This window comes from Mustelus asterias, chromosome 5 (assembly GCF_964213995.1).
Source record: "Mustelus asterias chromosome 5, sMusAst1.hap1.1, whole genome shotgun sequence".
Classification (NCBI taxonomy): Eukaryota; Metazoa; Chordata; class Chondrichthyes; order Carcharhiniformes; family Triakidae; genus Mustelus; species Mustelus asterias.
This window is the reverse complement of record NC_135805.1, coordinates 141,076,457-141,098,416: the sequence shown is the minus strand read 5'-3', so window position 1 is coordinate 141,098,416 and position 21,960 is coordinate 141,076,457. Positions and strand designations below refer to the sequence as shown.

Sequence of the window (21,960 nt, the reverse complement as noted above, 5' to 3'; positions counted from 1 at the left end):
AGTTACACATTGGGGAAAATTCCAGAAGGCTTGAGTAAATCAATATTTCATGCGCTCCCTAAAAATTCTTTATGGTATGCATGCTATCAGAAAGAAGCATCGAGATTGAAAAAAGATGTATTCATCTATTTTGTTGATTATAGAAAGGCATTTTATGAGGTGAAACATGAAGAAATGATGAGCATTGAAGGGGTTAAAATCATTGACTGCAGTAGAGACTCCCATGAATTAAACACTGCACAGTTCTTTGGGAAGCTGCTGTGAAGATGTTTCAATGCATTTCCTACACTTGCAGATGGGCAGTACAAATAAGCTGACCAAAGGACAGAAGCCGAGAACAAGGATAACTACAAGCCATAATAGCATGTGTGAATGTTTGGATGGTGTAACCATATAAACGTACCTCTTTAGTAATTAATCATTATAATTAGATAAACATATAGAGGCTATAACTGGTTAACTGTGTTCACCTGACAATGAAATAATCAGAACTATTAGTTGTAATTGGATATCAATGATTTCAGAACAAATGTACACTTGTGATTGGTATATGCAAAACACTTTTAAGATGTGCAAAGAATATATCCACCCATGCCAGTAAGTCTGTCTGCCACCTGGTGGAAGGCATATTTCATTGCTATAGAATGAATAAAAGGCTAATTTAAAACTCTGAAAGTCTGGCCCATCATGGGTGCGAAGTATGCGTTTCGTTAGATAGTGGCAAAATTCCGTATCAAGCGTGTTAGTCCATTGAACTTGATAACAAGGACCTTCGAGTGATAAATCTTTATTGGAAAAAACTGTAACCGTAAAAGTTGAGAACGATCCAAGTGATTTTTGTGAAGGTTGAAAGAAGAGCCAGACAGGGGTGTGCTTTCTCCCCAGATTTATTCAGTTTGTATAGTGAAAATATTCTTAGCAAGATTGGATTCTTAGTTGCCGGTTACAACTTTAATAATACACCAGAGATACCATTCTTATTGTCAATTCTGAAGAGAACTGTAAAAGATTTTGGATAGAGTAATGGGTTAAAGTGAAAGGAGGCACTGAACATCAATTGTAAGAAAAAAAATGGCTGTTCGTGTCTAAAAGGCAAGTCATACCAGAATATAAGATCGCAGTGAAGAATGAAAAAGTCACACAAGCAGGCAAACTTTGTTACCTGGGAAGTATGTTAACATAGAAGACATGGGAGCAGGGGTAGGCTATTGGATCTATCGAGTCTGCTCTTCCATTCCATGAGATCATGGCTGATCTAACATGAAAATCCTCAACTCCACTTTTTCCCTATAACCTTTGGACCCTTGCTGAATAAAAATCTATCTTGGCTTTGAACATACTTAACGACCCAGCTTCTGCAGCCCGCTGCGGTTTTAAAAAAAAATCCACAGATTCACTACCCTCAGAGAAGAAATTCCTCCTCATCTCTATCTTAAATGGGCGACCTCTTACTCTGAGATTATGACCTCTGAGCTTATACTCTCCCACAAGAGGAAACCAGATGAAAAATCGAGTGAAAAATAAGATGAAGGAATGGATAGGCCAAAGCTGTGTTTCAAAAAAATGGAAAAGGTGATCAACTAAATATCAGCCAATTAAACAAAGGTGCAAATCCTGGACTGCTACACGCCAATTTTGACATACAGAAGTAAGTATTGGATGATCATTGAAGCAATGAGAGTAGAATTGAGACTGCAGAATTGTGATTTTTTTGAAACGAATAATGAAGATATCCTGGGCAAGTCACATTATCAATAAAGAGGTGCTACTAAAATCTGAGACCAAAAGATTTCAGGAAGGCACCGTTGGATCTTCCTGCGCATGTGTAAGGAGATTTCTTCGGGGGAGCCCTCGGTTGGGGGGGGGGGGGGGTCCTGTATTCAATTGATCTCAGCTGGCACGAAGACGGCATGCAGTTAAAGATGTCCTCTATTTGACCAACACATATTAGGAGAGTGATAGTCAGAGGATTCCAACTTTAATACACTTTATTTGCTTTGGCGAATAGCATTCTACCTTCCAGCAGAATTAGGAATTGATTGGTCAACTGAACCCAGAGGTGTTTTCCGGTAGGTTCAAGGGTTGCTCCTAACGCCTGCAGTTTTGGGAGCGAGAAGGGAATCATCTTTCTTGTCTGTGTTCTGTTCCCTTATCAGTGGAGGCTGAATATGCCTATTCATTGAAGCTAGAAGCTGAATCCTTCTATTCACTTTCTAAACACCTTGGTAGTTGTAGCTGCCTGGCCTGCCCATGATAATAGGGTATATGCTCTATGCTTCATTGTTCCAAAAGAATGCAGTCTGTCTAATTAAGCTTATTCCTATTATGCCTGGGGGTAAATTGCTTGTTGGCCAAAGTTCGCAAGAAAATACAAAAATACAGCTTAAATCTATAATACTTGTTCAAAAATGATTATATATGTGTGTGTTTATACAGACAATACCGTCATATAATATATAAGTGAGACACATTGTGATACCGTTGATATATATAAGGCACACTTGTTCCTATTTTAAACTAATCTACTTTGTTCTAATAGTCTTCAAAAAGCAGGGATTTCTCTATCCCCTGCTCCAAAGTGTAATAAATAAATGATTTAGAAAGTCTGATGCTGATGGAAAGTTCAATGGTAAAAGAGACTGAGGTAAGCAAAGAATGAATGGGATGAAGGGATTGTTTTGTGTGGAAACCTTGAACACGTTGGGCAAGAGAATAGAATGCTGCGAGGATGTTTCCACCTAGAATTTGGGGACTTAATTCAGAATAACGGATCTCCCATTTAAGATGGAGATGGGGAGGATTTCCCTCTCTTGAGGGTTGTTAATTTCTGGAATTCTTTATCCCAGAGAGCTGTGGAAGTTGGATCATTAAATATATTAAACATTGAGTTAGAATTTTGTTCTACAAGAGAGCAGAGGATTATAAGGAATAGTCAGGAAACTTGAGTTAAGGACATGATGAGATCAGCCATGATATTTAATGGTAGAGCAGGCTCAAGGGGAGCATGGCCTACACCAGCTCCTATTTTTTTGGGATTCTTAAATAGAGAACCTAAAAGAACCTAGTGCTTTGAAAAATATGATTGCAAAGTTCACAGGATATGTAAACCTATATAACACTTTGACAAACAGGATTTTAATTGAATTGCTAGCCATTACTTTGAATCAGTACACCATGAGTATGCATTAATCTGGCTTTTATTTTATGGATGTATTTGTTGAGCATTCCACTGAATGTTCTAATGCTATAATTGCTGGTGTGTGCCAAAGGCTGGTGAAGGTGGATTCAGCTGAGCAGAGATTAATTTCCCGATTCATGAATTTAAATGACCACAATAGCAGCAAGGGTATAACTAACATACCTTTAGTAGGCAATCCAGAATTCATGAATAGGCAGAAATAGCAGCTATAATTTATTATTCCAGCCTCTAATGAATTAATAGTTGTAGTCATATGGACCTTATCAGACTAGCTTCTGAATTCATAATGTAAATATGGATTGAACAGCGTCTACACAGGATTGCCTCCTCATCTGATGCAGAAATTGTGCAATGCCTGTTATACAATGACCACTGATCCCATTTGAATTATTTGCCATCAGTCCATTTCTCTTGTAAAATTGGAATCAAGTGCAACATTACTAACCATTACAAAGAGAACAAAGAAAATTACAGCACAGGAACAGGCCCTTCGGCCCTCCAAGCCTGCACCGACCATGCTGCCTGACTTAACTAAAACCCCCCTACCCTTCCGGGGACCATATCCCTCAGTTCCCATCCTATTCATGTATTTTGTCTGCCTCGTACATCTCCTTTAAACCTTGCCCCTTGCACCTTTAAACCTGTGCCCCCAAGTAATTGACTCTTCCACCCTTGGAAAAAGCTTCTGACTCTCCACTCTGTCCATGCCTCTCATGATCATAAAGACTTCTATCAGGTTGCCCCTCAACCTCTGTCGTTCCAGTGAGAACAAACCAAGTTTCTCCAATCTCTCCTTAAAGCTAATGCCAGGCAACATCCTGGTAAATCTTTTCTGTTGAGTTGACGGGTATGTTCTTTGGCCGGATCTGCGGGTAACTATCTGTAGTGTTCCTGATTGTTCAGTTGTTGGTACACTTCTTTGCAGTAATCCGTTCTGTTCAGTGTGATGGTGGCCCCTCCTTTGTCTGCTGGTTTGATGACGATGTCTTGAGAGTGCGGATGGTGTTGCTTTGTGCTTGGGTGACGTTCAGGGCTGTCTTGAGTGTGGCTAATAAATCTGGCATTGACGCACCTCCCAATGGCTTGGGCATACATGTGAAGTCGAGGTCAGCGGCCTTCTGGCAAAGAACATACCCATCAACTCAACAGACTGATCAAGACCTTTGATCTGGACCTTCAGAGCACCCTCTGTGCTCTCATCCCACGTACTTCCCGGTTTGGAGACCTCTACTGCCTCCCGAAGATACACAAGGCCAACACACCCGGTCGTCCCATCGTATCAGGCAATGGGACCCTGCGTGAGAACCTCTCCGGCTATGTCGAGAGCATCCTGAAACCCATTGTACAAAGAACCCCCAGCTTCTGTCCTGACACTACGGAGTTTCTACAGAAACGCAGCACCCATGGAGCAGTTGAACCAGGATCACTCCTCGTCACAATGGATGTCTCGGCACCCTACACCAGCATCCCCCACGACGACGGCATTGCTGCAACTGCCTCAGTACTCAACGCCGACAACTGCCAATCTCCAGCTGCAATTCTGCAACTTATTCGCTTCATCCTGGACCATAACGTCTTCACCTTCAACAACCAGTTCTTCATCCAGACACATGGAACAGCCATGGGGACCAGATTCGCGCCTCAATATGCTGACATCTTTATGAACAGGTTCGAACAAGACCTCTTCACCGCACAGGACCTTCAACCGATGCTATACACTAGATACATCGATGACATTTTCTTCCTTTGGACTCATGGCGAACAATCACTGAAACAACTGTATGATGACATCAACAAGTTCCATCCCACCATCAGACTCACCATGGACTACTCTCCAGAATCGGTTGCATTCTTCGACACGTCTCCAGCAAGGACGGTTACCTCAGCACTTCACTTCACAAGCCCACGGATGACCTCACGATACTCCACTTCTCCAGCTTCCACCCTAAACACGTTAAAGAAGCCATCCCCTACAGACAAGCCCTCCGAATACACAGGATCTGTTCAGGTGAGGAGGATCACAACAGACACCTCCAGACGCTGAAAGAAGCCCTCATAAGAACAGGATATGGCGCTCGACTCATCGATTGACAGTTCCGTACCAACCTCCTCAGAAGACAAACACGGGACACAGTGGACAGAGTACCTTTTCGTTGTCCAGTACTTCCCCGGAGCAGAGAAGATACAACATCTTCTCCGGAGCCTTCAACATGTCATTGATGAACACTAAAATCTCCCCAAGGTCATCCCCACACCCCCACTTCTTGCCTTCAAACAACCGCACAACCTCAAACAGACCATTGTCCGCAGCAAAGTACCCAGCCTTCAGGAGAACAGTGGCCACAACACCACACAACCCTGCCACAGCAACCTCTGCAAGATGTGCCGGATCATCGACACAGATGCCACCATCTCACGTGAGAACACCATCCACCATACTCTTGCAACTCGGCCAACGTTGTCTACCTGATATGCTGCAGGAAAGGATGTCCCGAGGCATAGCACACTGGGGAGACCATGCAGACGCTATGACAACAGATGAATGAACACTGCTCGACAATCACCAGGCAAGACTGTTCTCTTCCTGTTGGGGAACACTTCAGCAGTCACGGGCATTCAGCCTCTGATCTTCGGGTAACCGTTCTCCAAGGCGGCCTTCACGACAATGCAGAATCACTGAGCAGAAACTGATGGCCAAGTTCCGCACACATGAGGACGGCCTCAACCGGGATCTTGGGTTCATGTCACACTATCTGTAACCCCCCACGACTTGCCTGTGCTTGCAAACTCTCACTAACTGTCCTGGCTGGAGACAATACACACCTCTTTAACCTGTACTTAACGCTCTCTCCACTCACATTGTCTGTACCTTTAAGACTTGATTACCTGTAAGGACTCGCATTCCAACCATTATCTTGTAAATTGAGTTTGTGTCTATATATGCCCTGTTTGAGAACTGAAATCCCACTCACCTGATGAAGGAGCCTGAGACGCCGAAAGCTAGTGCTGCCAAATAAACCTGTTGGACTTTACCCTGGTGTTAAAGAACAAAGAACAATACAGTGCAGGAACAGGCCCTTCGGCCCTCCAAGCCTGCGCCACTCATGTGCCCACTAGACCATTCTTTTGTATCCCTCTATTCCCAGTCTGTTCATGCGGTTATCTAGATAAGTCTTAAATGACCCCAGCGTGTCCTCCTCAATCACCTTTCTTGGCAGTGCATTCCAGGCCCCCACCACCCTCTGTGTAAAATACGTCCCCCTGACATCTGTGCTGAACCTTGCCCCCCTCACCTTGAACCCGTGACCTCTTGTGTTCGCCACCTCAGACCTGGGAAAAAGCTTCCCACTGTTCACCCTATCTATGCCCTTCATAATTTTATACACCTCTATTAGGTCGCCCCTCGTCCTCCGTCTTTCCAGGGAGAACAACCCCAGTTTACCCAATCTCTCCACATAGCTAAGACCCTCCAAACCAGGCAACATCCTGGTAAACCTTCTCTGTACTCTCTCCAAAGCCTCCATGTCCTTCTGGTAGTGTGGCGACCAGAGCTGGACGCAGTATTCCAAATGTGGCCTAACCATCGTTCTATACAGCCGCAACATCATATGTCAACTTTTATATTCTATGCCCCTTCCAATAAAGGCAAGCATGCCATATGCCTTCTTCACCACCCTCTCCACCTGTGCTGCCACCTTTAAGGATCTGTGGACTTGTACACCCAGGTCCCTCTGTGTGTCCATACTCCTGATGGTTCTGCCATTTGTTGTATAGCTCCCCCTTGCATTAGATCTACCGAAATGCATCACTTCGCATTTATCTGGATTAAATTCCATCTGCCATTTCTCTGCCCAATGTTCCAGCCTATCTATATCCTGCTGTATTCTCTGACAATGTTCTTCATGTTGCAGGGAAAAATCCCTTGTACCAGTGCATTCAAGGAAGTCGAGTCGCAAGGCAAGGTTCAAAGCATTTTTCTTTATTGTACAATTACTGGGATCCCAGGGAGAACCTTGTAGCCAGCTTAGAAACAGTGGCTTGGCCACGTTGATCTCAATAGTTATACATTTGCTCTGGATATTTATAGGAATCCAAATTCGAGCGGGAACATTTGCTCATACATTTTTACAATACCTAGAAAGTGGCCTGTCTGGTCAGGAAGTTCCCTGGGAGGCTTGTCAATTTGCATCTGTATGGTGTGTGTCCGTGTTAATGGGATTGCCTGTTCTTGCCCCGGTGTTTTAATGTGTTTCCCATTATCCTCTCGATGTGTCCCCTTATCTAAATCGACCTCTGCTGTTTTGTGTCTGTATTCTATGCTTGCGAGATTAGGTGTTAATGTCATTTTGTCCTGTGTGTAGGGGGATTTAATCTAATCTTTTGTTCTTTTTATCCTGGTTTATTAAGTTTCTTTGCCTGCCTTGGCCATTTTATTCCCGTAATATTTTATTGACAGTCCAGCTATGCCATATATCCCACTTCAGGTCTTGACTCGCAGATATTCCGATCTTCTGGCCAAAGGCCGGTTTAAAATGCAGCTTCGTGCTGTTGCTGGGCAGAATAAGGATCTTTTGTCGGCTTTGAAATTAAAGGTCTCTCAGCTGTGCAGAGGGGGATTTAAATGAATGTCCATTCGGGTGTTCCCCTCTGCATTGTGGGCACGTTATGAATGGTGCCAATCAGTCCAATAAATGAATATGTTTAATGAGGTGAATATTGATGAGATAATAAAAATATGGCTTTTGGAAAATGGCCTACTTCAATCACTATCCGCAACTCCAGCAATCTTCGTGTCGTCCGCAAACTTACTGATCACACCAGTTACATCTTCCTCCAAATCATTTATATGGGCGGCACGGTAGCACAGTGGTTAGCACTGCTGCTTCACAGCTCCAGGGACCTGGGTTCGAATCCCGGCTCGGGTCACTGTCTGTGTGGAGTTTGCACATTCTCCTCGTGTCTGCGTGGGTTTCCTCTGGGTGCTCCGGTTTCCTCCCACAGTCCAAAGATGTGCAGGTTAGGTTGATTGGCCATGCTAAAATTGCGCCTTAGTGTCCTGGGATGCGTAGATTAGAGGGATTAGCGGGTAAAATATGTAGGGATATGGGGGTGGGGCCTGGGTGGGATTGTGGTCGGTGCAGACTCGATGGGCCGAATGGCCTCTTTCTGTACTGTAGGGTTTCTATGATTTCTATGATTCTATGATATATCACAAACAGCAGAGGTCCCAGTACAGAGCCCTGCGGAACATCACTAGTCACAGACCTCCAACCGGAAAAAGACCCCTCCACTGCTACCCTTTGTCTCCTATGGCTAATCATGATGTGGAGTGGGGTAAACACAGTAAGAGTTTTAACAACACCAGGTTAAAGTCCAACAGGTTTATTTGGTAGCAAATGCCATTAGCTTTCGGAGCGCTGCTCCTTCGTCAGATGGAGTGGAAATCTGCTCTCAAACAGGTCTCTGTGCCCTGTTTGAGAGCAGATTTCCACTCCATCTGACGAAGGAGCAGCACTCCGAAAGCTAATGGCATATGCTACCAAATAAACCTGTTGGACTTTTAACCTGGTGTTGTTAAAACTCTTTCTATGGCTAAGCCAGTTCTCCACCCATTTAGCTAGCTCACCTTTTATCCCATGAGATTTAACCTTTTGCACCAACCTGCCATGAGGGACCTTGTCAAACGCTTTACTAAAATCCATATAGACGACATCCATGGCCCTTCCCTCGTCAATCATTTTTGTCACCTCCTCAAAAAACTCAACCAAATCTGTGAGGCATGACCTCCCTCGTACAAAACCATGCTGACTATCGCAAATGAGATTATTCAGTTCTAAATGCGCATATATCCTATCTCTAAGAATCTTCTCCAACAACTTCCCTACCACGGACATCAAGCTCACCGGCCTATAATTACCTGGGTTATCCTTGCTACCCTCCTTAAATAACGGGACCACATTTGCTATCCTCCAATCCTCTGGGACCTCACCTGTGTCCAGTGAAGAGACAAAGAGGTTGTGAGACTTCTTACGGTGCTTACCCCAGTCCACCGCCAGCATCTCCATATCATGAACTTCTGTGTAGCCAGTCAGGATATAAAGATTTCTCTCGAGGCTCCAACAATTTCCTCCCTTGCCTCTCTCAGTATTCTGGGTATATCCCATCAGACCCTGGGGACTTGTCTACCTTAATGTTTCTCAAGAACCCCAGTACCTCCTCCTTTTTAATCTCAACATGACTCAAACTATCTGCACATTCTTTCCCAGACTCATCATCCACCAAGTCCTTCTCTTTTTGGTGAATACTGACGCAAAGTACTCATTTATTACCTTGCCCATTTCCTCTGGCTCCACGCATAGATTCCCTCCCTTGTCTTTGAGTGGGTCAACCCTCTCCCTGGCTACCCTCTTGCTCTTTACATATGTATAAAAAGCCTTGGGATTTTCCTTAATCCTGCTGGCCAATGCTTTTTCGCGACCCCTTTTAGCCCTCCTTCCTCCTTGCTTAAGTTTCTTTTTACCTTCTTGTATTCCACACTTGCTTCGTGTGTTCTCACCGCCTAGCTTTGACAAATGCTTCCTTTTTCTCTTTGACAAGGCTCACAATATCTCTTGTTATCCAAGGTTCCCAAAATTTGCCATATTTATCCTTCATCCTTACAGGAATGTGCCGGTCCTGAATCCCTATCAACTTACACTTGAAAGCCTCCCATTTGCCAGATGTTGATTTGCCCTCAAACATCTGCCCCCAATCTACATTCTTCAGTTCCTGTCTAATATTGTTGTAATTAGCCTTCCCCCAATTTAGCACCTTCACTTGAGGACTATACTTATCTTTATCCATCAATACCTTAAAGCTTTCTGAATTGTGGTCACTCTTCCCGAACTGCTCCCCTACCGAAATGTCGACCACCTGGCTAAGCTCATTCTCCAATACGAAGTTCAGTATGGCCCCTTCCCTAGTTGGACTATCTACATACTTTTTCAAGGAGCTCCTTACAAACTCTGCCCCATCTACGCCCCTAGCACTAAGTGAGTCCCAATCAATATAGGGGAAGTTAAAATCTCCCACCACAACAACCCTGTTACTTTTACACCTTGTCAAAATCTGCCTACATATCTGTTCCTCTATCTCCCGCTGGCAGTTGGGTGACCTATAGTAAACCCCCAACATTGTGACGACACCTTTCCTATTCCTGAGCTCTATCCATATTGCCACGCTGTGTGAGCTGTCCGAGGTGTCCTCCTGGAGTACAGCTGTGATATTCTCCTTAACCAGTCGTGCAACTCCCCCACCCCTTTTACATCCCCCCTCTATCCCACCTGAAACACCTGTATCCTGGAATGTTAAGCTGCCAATCCTGCCCTTTCCTTAACCAAGTCTCTGTAATAGCAACAACATCATAGTTCCAAGTACTAATCCAAGCTCTAAGTTCATCTGCCTTACCTGTTACACTTCTCGCATTGAAACAAATGCACTTCAGTCCACCAGAACCTCTTTGATTAGCAACCACACCCTCCTGCTGTTTCTCTGAGTCTTACTGGCCCTACACTCTGGTTCCCCTTCAGCTAATTTACCTTTGCTTTGGTTCCCACCCCCCTGCCAAACTAGTTTAAATCCTCCTGTGTGACACTCGCAAACCTCCCGGCCACAATATTTATGCCCTTCCAGTTTAGATGCAACCCGTCCTCCTTGTACAGGTCCCATCTGCCCCAGAAGAGACCCCAATGGCCAAGATATCTGAAACCCTCCCTCCTACACCAGCTGTTTAGCCACGTGTTGAGCTGCAATATCTTCCTATGCCTAGCCTCACTGGCACGTGGCACAGGGAGTAATCCTGAGATTGCAACCCTAGAGGTCCTCCTGCTTTTTAACTTTCTACCTAACTCCCTAAACTACTGCTGCTGCAAGACCTCATCACTCTTCCTATCTATGTCGTGAGTACCAATATGTACCGCAATCTCTGGATGTTCACCGTTTCCCTTCAGACTGCTTTCTGTCCATTCAGAGCCGTCTTGGCACCAGGGAGGCAACATACCTTCCTGGAGTCTCTTTCATGTCCACAGAAGCACCTATCTGCACCCCTAACCATAGAGTCCCCTATAACTATTGCTCTGGTCCTTTGTCCCTCCCAGCTTAACGACAGAGCCACTGCTTTGGCTGCTGCTGCTGTTATCCCCTGATAGGCCATCTCCCCCAACAGTATCCAAAACGGTATACTTTTTAGAGAGGGGGACGACCACATGGGATTCCTGCACTGACTGCCTGCCCCTTCTGGCGGTCACCCATCTATCTGCCTGCACCTTCGGTGTGACCATGTCTCTAAAGCTCCTATCTATAACGCTTTCCGCCTCCTTCATGCTCCTAAGTGCATCCAACTGCTGCTCCAACCTATCCATGTGGTCTGTAAGGAGCTGCAATTGGGTGCACCTCCTGCAGACATAGTCGTCCGAGACGCTGGAAGCATCACGGATCTCCCACATCACACATGTGCAGCACTTAACCCCACTGATCGACATTTCGAGCACCAATTAAATTATTTGAAAAAATTTATAAAACTCTTACCTTCACTTTTACCTTCTCAGTGACCTTTTTAATTTTTTAAAAAATCCAATTCAATCAAATCAAGTCCAATTCAGAGTCTCCACAAGTGAGACATTCCCAATCCAAGCTGACAAGACAGGGCTCTCACCACCTGTCTTGATCTACATGATCCAAGCTGATTGGAGTAGGCATTGCACCTCCTCCAAGGAGGCTTAATCTCAGTTGCATCTTAGCCAAAAGGCCGAGATGCCACTTTTAAAAATTGCTTCAAATGAAGCTAAAGTGTAACCTAATGACTTCAACCAAGTACAGCATGTCAATACTACACTTGATCTTAGCCAAAAGGCCAAAAATACACCAGTGAAGTCTCTCAGCCACCTCTACCATTTGCTCTAACTCCTGTTTATTACTGGAGGTGATCTTTCACTTCCCACTTCTTGGTAGATGTTGCTGGTCTGACTTCCCCCAGAATGCACCAGTGAAGTCCCTCAGCCGCTTCTACCGAATCTATTGGATTACTTCAACATTAACGAACTTAGTAATGTCTAAAAATGACTGTACTATCCTACAAGCTACAAACAATTACCTACTTTGTTAGATTCCTTTTTCTACTAAGTCAGTTTTCAAAACTCATTTGCTTTATTTAATTTAATCTATCAAATGTACTTAATCTTTCATTGGTGCTTTTCTTAAAGGAAATAAACTTCAGAATATATTGTTAGTGGATTGTGTGCTTTGTGTTATTCAGGTCAATGAATGCAAATTGCAGCAGTCAAAATAGCTCCCAGTGCCTCCTGTGAATGGGGAATGTGGTGTCATGGATTGACAATGCAAGATGACCAGTGTGAGTTTATAGCCGAGCCAAGGGAATCGAGTTTCACATACTTGCGTGCTGGTATAAGAGATGGGCTGGGGCTCTATTTTTCTGGGAAAAAGAAGAGTGAGGGATGACCTCGGGGGTCATCTAGATTATCAAATGGTTTGATAAGGTAGGCATAGAGAAGATATACTTGCAGGTAGACTAGAACTTTGTAGGGAGCTTGAAAGGATAGCATTGATGGTTTCTCTTTTTGGTGTAATTTAGAAAATTTGTTGAGGAGCTGGTTAGTTGTTTGTTATGCAGTAAATATTGCTGTTGAAATTTGTGTTTTATGATGCAGTACTCAGAAACCTAGTACTCAGCCTAAATTGTACAAGCCCAATGACCATGTCTGAAAACAAACTGCAGTGCTCAGCAGTAGCACAAAGGGCTGGTGCATTTTACATCCCCAGAGACACATTGTCATAGGACTCTAATGAGGGATGAGTTGACCTTTTTTCTAATTGGAATAACAGCTTGAGCTGTAAACCCCCATCTTTACAGCTCAACAGTTGAAAATGTAATGCTGATAAATGTACAGACAATGCAAGAGTTTGCAGAATTTTTTGTTTTTTTTTGCATGTTAACCTGATCTCATTTATGTAGTATGAGAAATGCCATATTTATGTTTTAATATTGATCTTCAGCAGTGATACTATAGGTCAGGAAAAGGCATATCTGATCTACAGGTTAGCCTTGCACACCTTAATCCCAGCACTGTTTTTACACTTTATTGTGCTGGATAGTTAACATTTTACTCTTGTGGTTTAAGTAGAAATTGTCAGTGTTTAAGCCATAGGGAGGAGAAGGAATTGTGGGCACATTTTAAAATTTGTTCATTTAGCTGCAAACTAACAATTTCTGTTCAGAGTTGATGGTTTCAGTAGCTTCTTTGATCTCACTTGCCTGCTCTCCTTGTTTGTTGTCTACTTACCGTGTCCATGGAATTAAAGTACAAACAAAAAGTTTATCGTATTCTTTGTCGATTATCCTTTTCTCCCTCCTCAGACTTCACTTTTTTTCGTCTAAAAGGCTTAATTGAAAACACCTGGAATTTTGCTCAGCTTACCATTTCTTCTGAAATGGTCCTTAAAACCTCTAACCAAATTTCTTCTTGTATGACTTGCAGTCTTTATAAAGTTCCTGTGAATTGCCTTGGGATGCTTTATATGCTAAAAGTGCTGTGAATGTAAGTTGTTGGAAGAAGAATAGAATATTGGTGTTTTCGTGCACTGTAATTGTTGTGATTTCTGTGCTCCCACCCCTCCCACACCACCCCTTTTCTTACCATCTATGTTTAAGAGACCTGTGAAAACCTGCTCCTGATGGCATTCTGTGCTGATCCCAAGCATATACCTGACAATAGTCTAATGATTGTAAAGGTAGCTTGTCAGAAAAAATTCCATTATTGTGTAACATGCTAACTGCTATTCCACTGGTTTCCTTTAAGAAGGTTGAAGGTGATGGCACTGGTAGCCACCCTGGATAATAGCTTGAGAGACAAGTGCCATGACCATTCTTGACGTCCCAGAGGATCCAACATTTTCTCGGGCATGCCTCCTGGAGAGTGCAGACCCCTGTACAAAACAGTGTTGTTCCTTATACAAGCAGGTGCTGCTCTCTTTGCAACTAACGTATGTGTAATTTGTATATTTATAATTTACAGCACAGGAAGAGGGCTATTTGGCCCAACAACTTTGTAATACCCAAGTTTACAAGAAGCAGAGCAAATTCATTACAGCCAATTGCTGGCCCATCAGTCTACTCTCAATCATCAAAGTGATGAAAGGTGTTGACTATGCACATGCTTCGCAATAGCCTGCTTGATGATGATCATTTTGGGTTCTGTGAGGCCACTCGCTAGATCTCAATACATCTAAGCATGGACAAAAGAACTGAACTCCAGAGGTGAGGTGAAGCTTGGCATCAAGGCATAATTTGATCAAGGAACACTAGCAAAATTGGCATCAAAAGGAATCTGGGTGAAAACTTTCCATTGGTTGGAGTCATACCAAGCAAAAAAGGAAGATATTTATGGCTGTTGGAGGTTGATTACCTCAACCTAATGACATTGCTGCAGGGTTCCTCTGCGTAGTGTCCTGGGCCCAACTAACTTTCGTTGCTTCATCAATAATTTTCCTGTCATGATAGGTCTAGCAGTGGGAATTCTTGCTGATAATAGCTCCTCAGATATTGAAACAGTCCATGCCTTCATGCAGCAAGTTCTAGACAACATTCAGGTGAAGACTTAGAAGTGGAAATTAACATTTGTGCCAGTCAAAGACCATTTCCAACAAAAGAGAATCTAACCATCCCTTCTTGGCATTCAGTGGTGTTCCCATCACTGAATTCTCTATCATTGACATCTTGGGAATGACCATTGATCATTAATTTAACCAGATCAGCTATAAGAATAGTGTACCTCCAAGAACACTTCAGAAGCTTGGAATTCTGTGGCGAGTAACTCTCATCCTGCCTCACCATAGCCTGTTCCCCATCATCAAGTCAGGTGTGTAATAGACTACTTGCCATAGCCTGGATGAATGCAGCTGCAGCAACATTAAAGAAGCTCAACACCATCTAGGGCACAGCAGCCCATTTGAACAACACCCCATCCACTGCCTTAAATATTCATGTCTTTCACGGTGGTAGCAGTTTTAGCAACTACAAAATGCATTACAACAATGGATAGAGGATTGGTTAGTTAACAGGACGCCGAAGTAGATGTAAGTGGGTCATTTTCGGGTTGGCAAGATGTGATGAATGGAGTCAATATATACAATTTATTTCAATGGTTTGCATGTATGGTTGTTAAATTTACTTCTGAGACAAAGATAGGTAGGAAAGTGAGTTGTGAAGAACACACGAGTCTGTTAAGGGGAGTAGGTTAAGTAAACGGGCAAAAATTTGTCAGATGGAGTTTAATGTGGAAAAATGAGAATTTGTCACTTTAGCAGGAAAAATAGAAAAGCAGAATATTAAATGGAGCAAGATTAAGAAGCACCGAGGGATCTGGGCATCTTGGTACATGAATCACAAACAGTTACTATACAGAAACATCAAATAATTAGGAAAGCAAATGGAATGTTGTTGTTTATTGCAAGGAGACAGGAATATAAAATTAGGAATGTTTTGAGGCAGTTATACATGGCATTGGTGAGACAACATCTGGGGGACTGCACAATTTTAGCCTCCTTATTAAGAAAGTGTTAACAGTTCAGAGATCTACTGGAAAGATTGCTGAATTGAAGGATTATGTTATGAGGGAAGATCGGATAGGTTGGGCCTGTATCCATTGGAGTTTAGAAGAATGAGAGGTGGTCTTATTGAAACATTTAAGATCCTGAGGGGGCTTGACAGGGTGGATACTGAAGAATGTTGTCCCTTGTAGGAGAGTCCAGAACAAGGAACACGACAGTTGTGATAGTAGGGGATTTTAATTTTCCACATATAGATTGGGACTCCCATACTGTTAAAGGTCTAGACGGGTTAGAGTTTGTAAAATGTGTTCAGGAAAATTTTCTAAATCAATATATAGAGGTACCAACTAGAGAGGATGCAATATTAGATCTCCTATTAGGAAACGAGTTAGGACAAGTGACGGAAGTGTGTGTAGGGGAACACTTTGGTTCCAGTGATCATAACGCCATTAGTTTCAACTTGATCATGGATAAAGATAGATCTGGTCCTCGGGTTGAGGTTCTAAACTGGAAAAAAGCCAAATTTGAAGAAATGAGAAAGGATCTAAAAAGCGTGGATTGGGACAGGTTGTTCTCTGGCAAGGATGTGATTGGTAAGTGGGAGGCCTTCAAAGGAGAAATTTTGAGAGTGCAGAGTTTGTATGTTCCTGTCAGGATTAAAGGCAAAGTGAATAAGAATAAGGAACCTTGGTTCTCGAGGGATATTTGAACTCTGATAAAGAAGAAGAGAGAGATGTATGACATGTAGAGGCAACAGGGAGCAAATAAGATGCTTGAGGAATATAAAAAGTGCAAGAAACTACTTAAGAAAGAAATCAGGAGAGCTAAAAGAAGACATGAGGTTGCTTTGGCAGACAAGGTGAAGGATAATCCTAAGAGCTTCTACAGGTATATTAAGAGCAAAAGGATGGTAAGGGATAAAATTGGTCCTCTTGAAGATCAGAGTGGTCGGCTATGTATGGAACCAAAAGAAATGGGGGAGATATTAAATGGGTTTTTTGCATCCGTATTTACTAAGGAAACTGGCATGGAGTCTATGAAAATAAGGCAAACAAGTAGGGAGGTCATGGAACCTATACAGATTAAAGGGGAGGAGGTGTTTGCTGTCTTGAGGCAAATCAGAGTAGATTAAATCCCCAGGACCGGACAGGGTATTCCCTCGGACCTTGAAGGAGGCTAGTGTTGAAATTGCAGGGGCCCTGGCAGATATATTTAAAATGTCGGTATCCACAGGTGAGGTTCCGGATGATTGGAGGATAGCTCATGTTGTTCCATTGTTTAAAAAGGCTCAAAAAGTAATGTGGGAAATTATAGGCCGGTAAGTTTGACGTCAGTAGTAGGTAAATTATTGGAAGGAGTACTAAGAGATAGGATCTACAAATATTTGGATAGACAGGGACTTATTAGGGAGAGTCAACATGGCTTTGTGCGTGGTAGGTCATGTTTAACCAATCTATTAGAGTTTTTCAAGGAGGTTACCAGGAAAGTGGATGAAGGGAAGGCAGTGGATATTGTCTACATGGACTTCAGTAAGGCCTTTGACAAGGTCCCGCATGGGAGGTTAGTTAGGAAGGTTCAGTCACTAGGTATACATGGAGAGGTAGTAAATTGGATTAGACATTGACTCAATGGAAGAAGCCAGAGAATGGTAGTGGAGGATTGCTTCTCTGAGTGGAGGCCTGTGACTAGTGGTGTGCCACAGGGATCAGTGCTGGATCCATTGTTGTTTGTCATCTATATCAATGATCTGGATGATAATGTGGTAAATTGAATCAGCAAATTTGCTGATGATACAAAGATTGGAGGTGTAGTGGAGAGGTGAGGAAGGTTTTCAAAGCTTGCAGAGGGATTTGGACCAGCTAGAAAAATGGGCTGAAAAATGGCAGATGGAGTTTAATGCAGGCAAGTGTGAGGTATTGCACTTTGGAAGGACAAACCAAGGTAGAACATACAAGGTAAATGGTAGGACACTGAAGAGTACAGTAGAACAGAGGGATCTGGGAATACAGATACATAATTCCCTAAAAGTGGCGTCACAGGTAGTTAGGGTCGTAAAGAGTGCTTTTGGTACATTGGCCTTTATAAATCAAAGTATTGAGTATAAGAGTTGGCATGTTATGCTGAGGTCGTATAAGACATTGGTGAGGCCGAATTTAGAGTATTGTGTGCAGTTTTGGTCACCTAATTACAGGAAGGATATTAATAAGGTTGAAAGAGTACAGAGACGGTTTACAAGGATGTTGCCGGGACTTGAGAAACTGAGTTACAGAGAAAGGTTGAATAGGTTAGGACTTAATTCCCTGGAGTGTAGAAGAATGAGGGGAGATTTGATAGAGGTGTATAAAATTATGATGGGTATAGATAGAGTGAATGCAAGCAGGCTTTTTCCACTGAGGCTAGGGGAGAAAAAAAACTAGAGGACATGGATTAAGGGTGAAGGGGGAAAAGTTTAAAGGGAATATTAGGGGGGGGCTTCTTCACGCAGAGAGTGGTGGGAGTGTGGAATGAGCTGCCAGATGAAGCATTTAAGAAAAACTTGGACAGGTACATGGATGAGAGGGGTGTGGAGGGATATGGTCCAGGTGCAGGTCAGTGGGACTAGGCAGAAAAATGGTTCGACACAGCCAAGAAGGACTAAAAGGCCTGTTTCTGTGCTGTAATGTTCTATGGTTCTATGACATTACAAATAAGAAGTCACCCATTTAAGATTGAGATGGGGAGAATTTTCTTCTCTTGAGGATCATGATTCTTTGGAATCCCAGAGAGAGGTGGAGACTTGGTCATTGGATATTGTTATGGTAGAGGTAGGTGGATGGATGCTTGTTTAACAAAAGGGAGTCAACTGTGATCTTATTGAATAGAGGAGCAGACTCAAGAGACTGACTGGCCCATTCCTGCTTCAACTTTGTATGGAAGGCACCATCCAAAATCTACAACCTCTACTCCCAAAAAAGACCAGGTAGCAGGTGCATGTGACCACCGCCACCTGCAATTTTCTTGCCAATCCTGATTTGGAGCTATATTACCATTCCTTCACTGTCATTGTGTCAAAAACCTGGAACTTCCTTCTAAACTGCACTATGGGTGCACCTACATCAGATGACTACAGTCATTCAGGAAGGCAACTCACCATAACTTTCTCATGAGCAGCTAGGAGTAAACAACAAATGTTTCCAATGTGGTTTTTAAAAAAAAAATCTGTAGCAGTTTCAATATATTAAGTTTTAATAGGTGATGGTGTTAAATTCAATGACATTTAATCTTTGAACCTGAATGTATTGAGTGCTGATAATTGTGCTGGGTCTGGGTCACAGACATTCCAACATCTTGGAACTGTCGCCTTTTGTGTCCTTATTTTGGCTGCTGCTCTGTACCTGAAACTGTCACTTGCTGTTCCATATTATTCTGCCACTTTCTATATATTTTTCTCCTTATCCTTTCCAGATCCCTATCTCCTGTTTTCCTGGCTCTTTTCTTGCATGGTAATCAGTCTTCCTGAATCTTTTACCAACCCTTCAACAGCCTTCAGTATTCCTACTTTCTCACTGTCATATAACATTTGCCTACCTCTTAGGCTGACAACTTCTATTTGTGTTGGTTTAGGCATCTTTGGAGCATTCCATTGACACGCAAATTACTGCATCCTTATGAGCAGCAACCCTAACTGCTCCATCCAACTTCTGCCACCAAATGTGCCCACTGGAAATAACCTTGCCAATTTTTTTCCTTATCCAATGCACCCTCCCTGTGCTGATCCTTTGCCTGTGGATCAGCTATCATTGCTCCACTGCATATCTCCATGACCATGGATGAGCTTATTATAGTTGATTGCATCAGAATAATTTTCTTCACTGAAACTGCCAACTAAGTTGGTCAATACAAGTCATTTATTTTGGTGGTCTTGTAGGGTTTTTGTTTGGAAATTTTTAATTTTAAGTTTGCTTAACTAAGTCTTGAGATTTAATTGTGTTAAGGTTAATCTCATGGCTGGCATGTTGGCACTGTGGTTAGTACTGATGCCTCAGTGCCAGGAACCAAGTTCAATTTCAGCCTTGGGTGGCTGTCTATGTGGTGTTTGCAAGTTCTCCCCATGTCTGCATGGGGGGTTTCCTCCCACAGTCTAAAGATGTGCAGGTTAAGTAGACTAGCCATGCTGTGATGATGATGCTCTTGCGAAGTGCCTTAGGGCATTTTATTATGTGAAAGGCGTGAAATAAATGCAAGTTGTTCTTGAATTTTTCATAGTCATAGCCCTGTTGTTTAAAATATTGCCGTTTGTGAATATGTATTCCCTTTTCCCTTGTTTCCTTAGCAGATTGATTGCCTTTTGACGTGTTTTTAAACGTGAGCTCTAAGTCTTGGACGTATATTCCTCAAATTATTTCAACTTCAAATGTACCTGTGAAAATTATCAGTTGAAATTTCAGTAGGGGAAAAGGAAGCATCTGTTTTGGCTGTAGAGCTGCTGGAGAATTACATATCCATGGTAGATCAGAAATAAATATTTTCAATAATGACTTTGCAAAGTGGATTAGCACATAAAGTAGAAAAATGCAAAATTTTGATGTAATCTTACGGTTTTCCTCTCCTTGCAGGTCTTGTGCAATTTGTGCTTCCACATGTTTTGTGATCATGAGGGTGCAATGATTTGTGCCACCAACTTCCCTATGACTGAGACCGACATTTCTTTGATGCTGGGCAGTAGGAGGTGAAGTTTGAACAGCACAAGTGAGATTTCAGATCGTCAGCAAGTGGGTAAGACACTAAGTAGCTGAAATCATGGGAAATGTGTCCTGGAATAGCTAATCCAATTCATCAATGTTGCTCTTGCATATAGTCTGGTGAGCCATAGAAAAGTTCCCTGAAATATGATTTGAAATGTTTTATTTCACCTTTTATACCAAAAATATGCACTAATGAGCATGACCTTTAATTCCTCACTGTCAAATGAATTCAGCAATACCTCGGGAGCCAAATTGCGATGCATCATCTGAATTCGGTTTGTTCTACTGAGCCAAAAATAGGAAGTTGTTAACTTTTACACTCACTCAGAATCCTACTGTGCAAAAGGAGGCCAATCAGCCTATCGAGTTTGCACCGATCATAATCCCACTCAGGCCCTGTCCCGACAATCCTGTTCATTTACCCGAGCTAGTCCCCTGACACTAAGGGGCAATTTAGCATGGCCAATCCACCTAACCTGCATATCTTTGGACTGTGGGAGGAAACCGGAACATCCGGAGGAAACCCAAGCCGGGAATCGAACCCGGGGCCCTGGCGCTGTGAAGAAGCAATGACAACCACTGTGCCTCCGTGTCGCCCAGTTTACTGTAATAGTACACATTAAAATTACCCTCAATTTATGGTGAGAAAACTTAGAGATCATAATTTGGGGCAAAATTAATGTTCACTTAGAAAGTTATGACTGACAAATTATATCAATTGTCATTTACTGCGCAAATAATATCTGACAAACTTATTTTAGAATGGAGATGATAAAGACACAGTACAGTTGATAATTATTCCCCCCTTTATTCTTTCATGGGTGGGTGTCGCTAGCTAGGCCAGCGTTTATTGCCCATCCCTAATTGCCCTTGAGCTTTGAACTGCACCAGTCCATGAGGTGTAGATGTGCACACTGTGATGTTAGGTAGGGAGTTCCAGGATTTCGATTCGGCAACAGTGAAGGAACAACGATTATAGTTCCAAGTCAGGGTGGTGTGTGGCTTGGAGGGAACTTGCAGGTGGTGGTGTTCCCTCCAATTCTTGTTCTTTGATGGTATGGGTCACTGGTTCGGAGGCTGCTGCTGAAGGAACCTCAGTAAGTTCCTGCAGTGTGTCTTGTAGATGATTGCACTACTTCCGTTGTGCATTGGTGGTGGAGGGAATTAAAATTTAAGGTAGTGGATGGGGTGTCAATCAAACAGGCTGCTTTGACCTGGATGGTATCCAGCTTCTTGAATTTTGTTGGAGCTACACATCTGGGCAAGTGGAGAGTATTCCATCACACTTCTGACTTGTGCGTTGTAAATGGTGCACAGATCTTTGATAAAATATTGGCAAAATTAAAGCCGATGGCAGTTAAAGAGATAATGCCAGTGTAAATACAGAATTGGCTATGAGACAAACTGTTTTTTTGAGACAGGAAGGAAGTATAC

The 21,960-nt window shown here is 42.8% G+C and overlaps 1 protein-coding gene across 2 annotated transcripts in view; it reads left to right on the top strand.

Annotated features, from left to right (window-relative positions):
* LOC144493849 (signal-induced proliferation-associated 1-like protein 2) overlaps positions 1-21,960 on the top strand; it is a 490,731-nt gene that overhangs the window by 68,676 nt on the left and 400,095 nt on the right. Inside the window, exon 2 of one of the 2 annotated variants that reach the window (XM_078213417.1) lies at positions 20,398-20,557. The exons of the other annotated variant lie outside the window; for it this stretch is intronic. The gene's annotated coding sequence lies outside the window, so the exon portion shown is untranslated. The remainder of the gene's footprint in view (positions 1-20,397; positions 20,558-21,960) is intronic. 2 annotated transcript variants of the gene reach the window in all.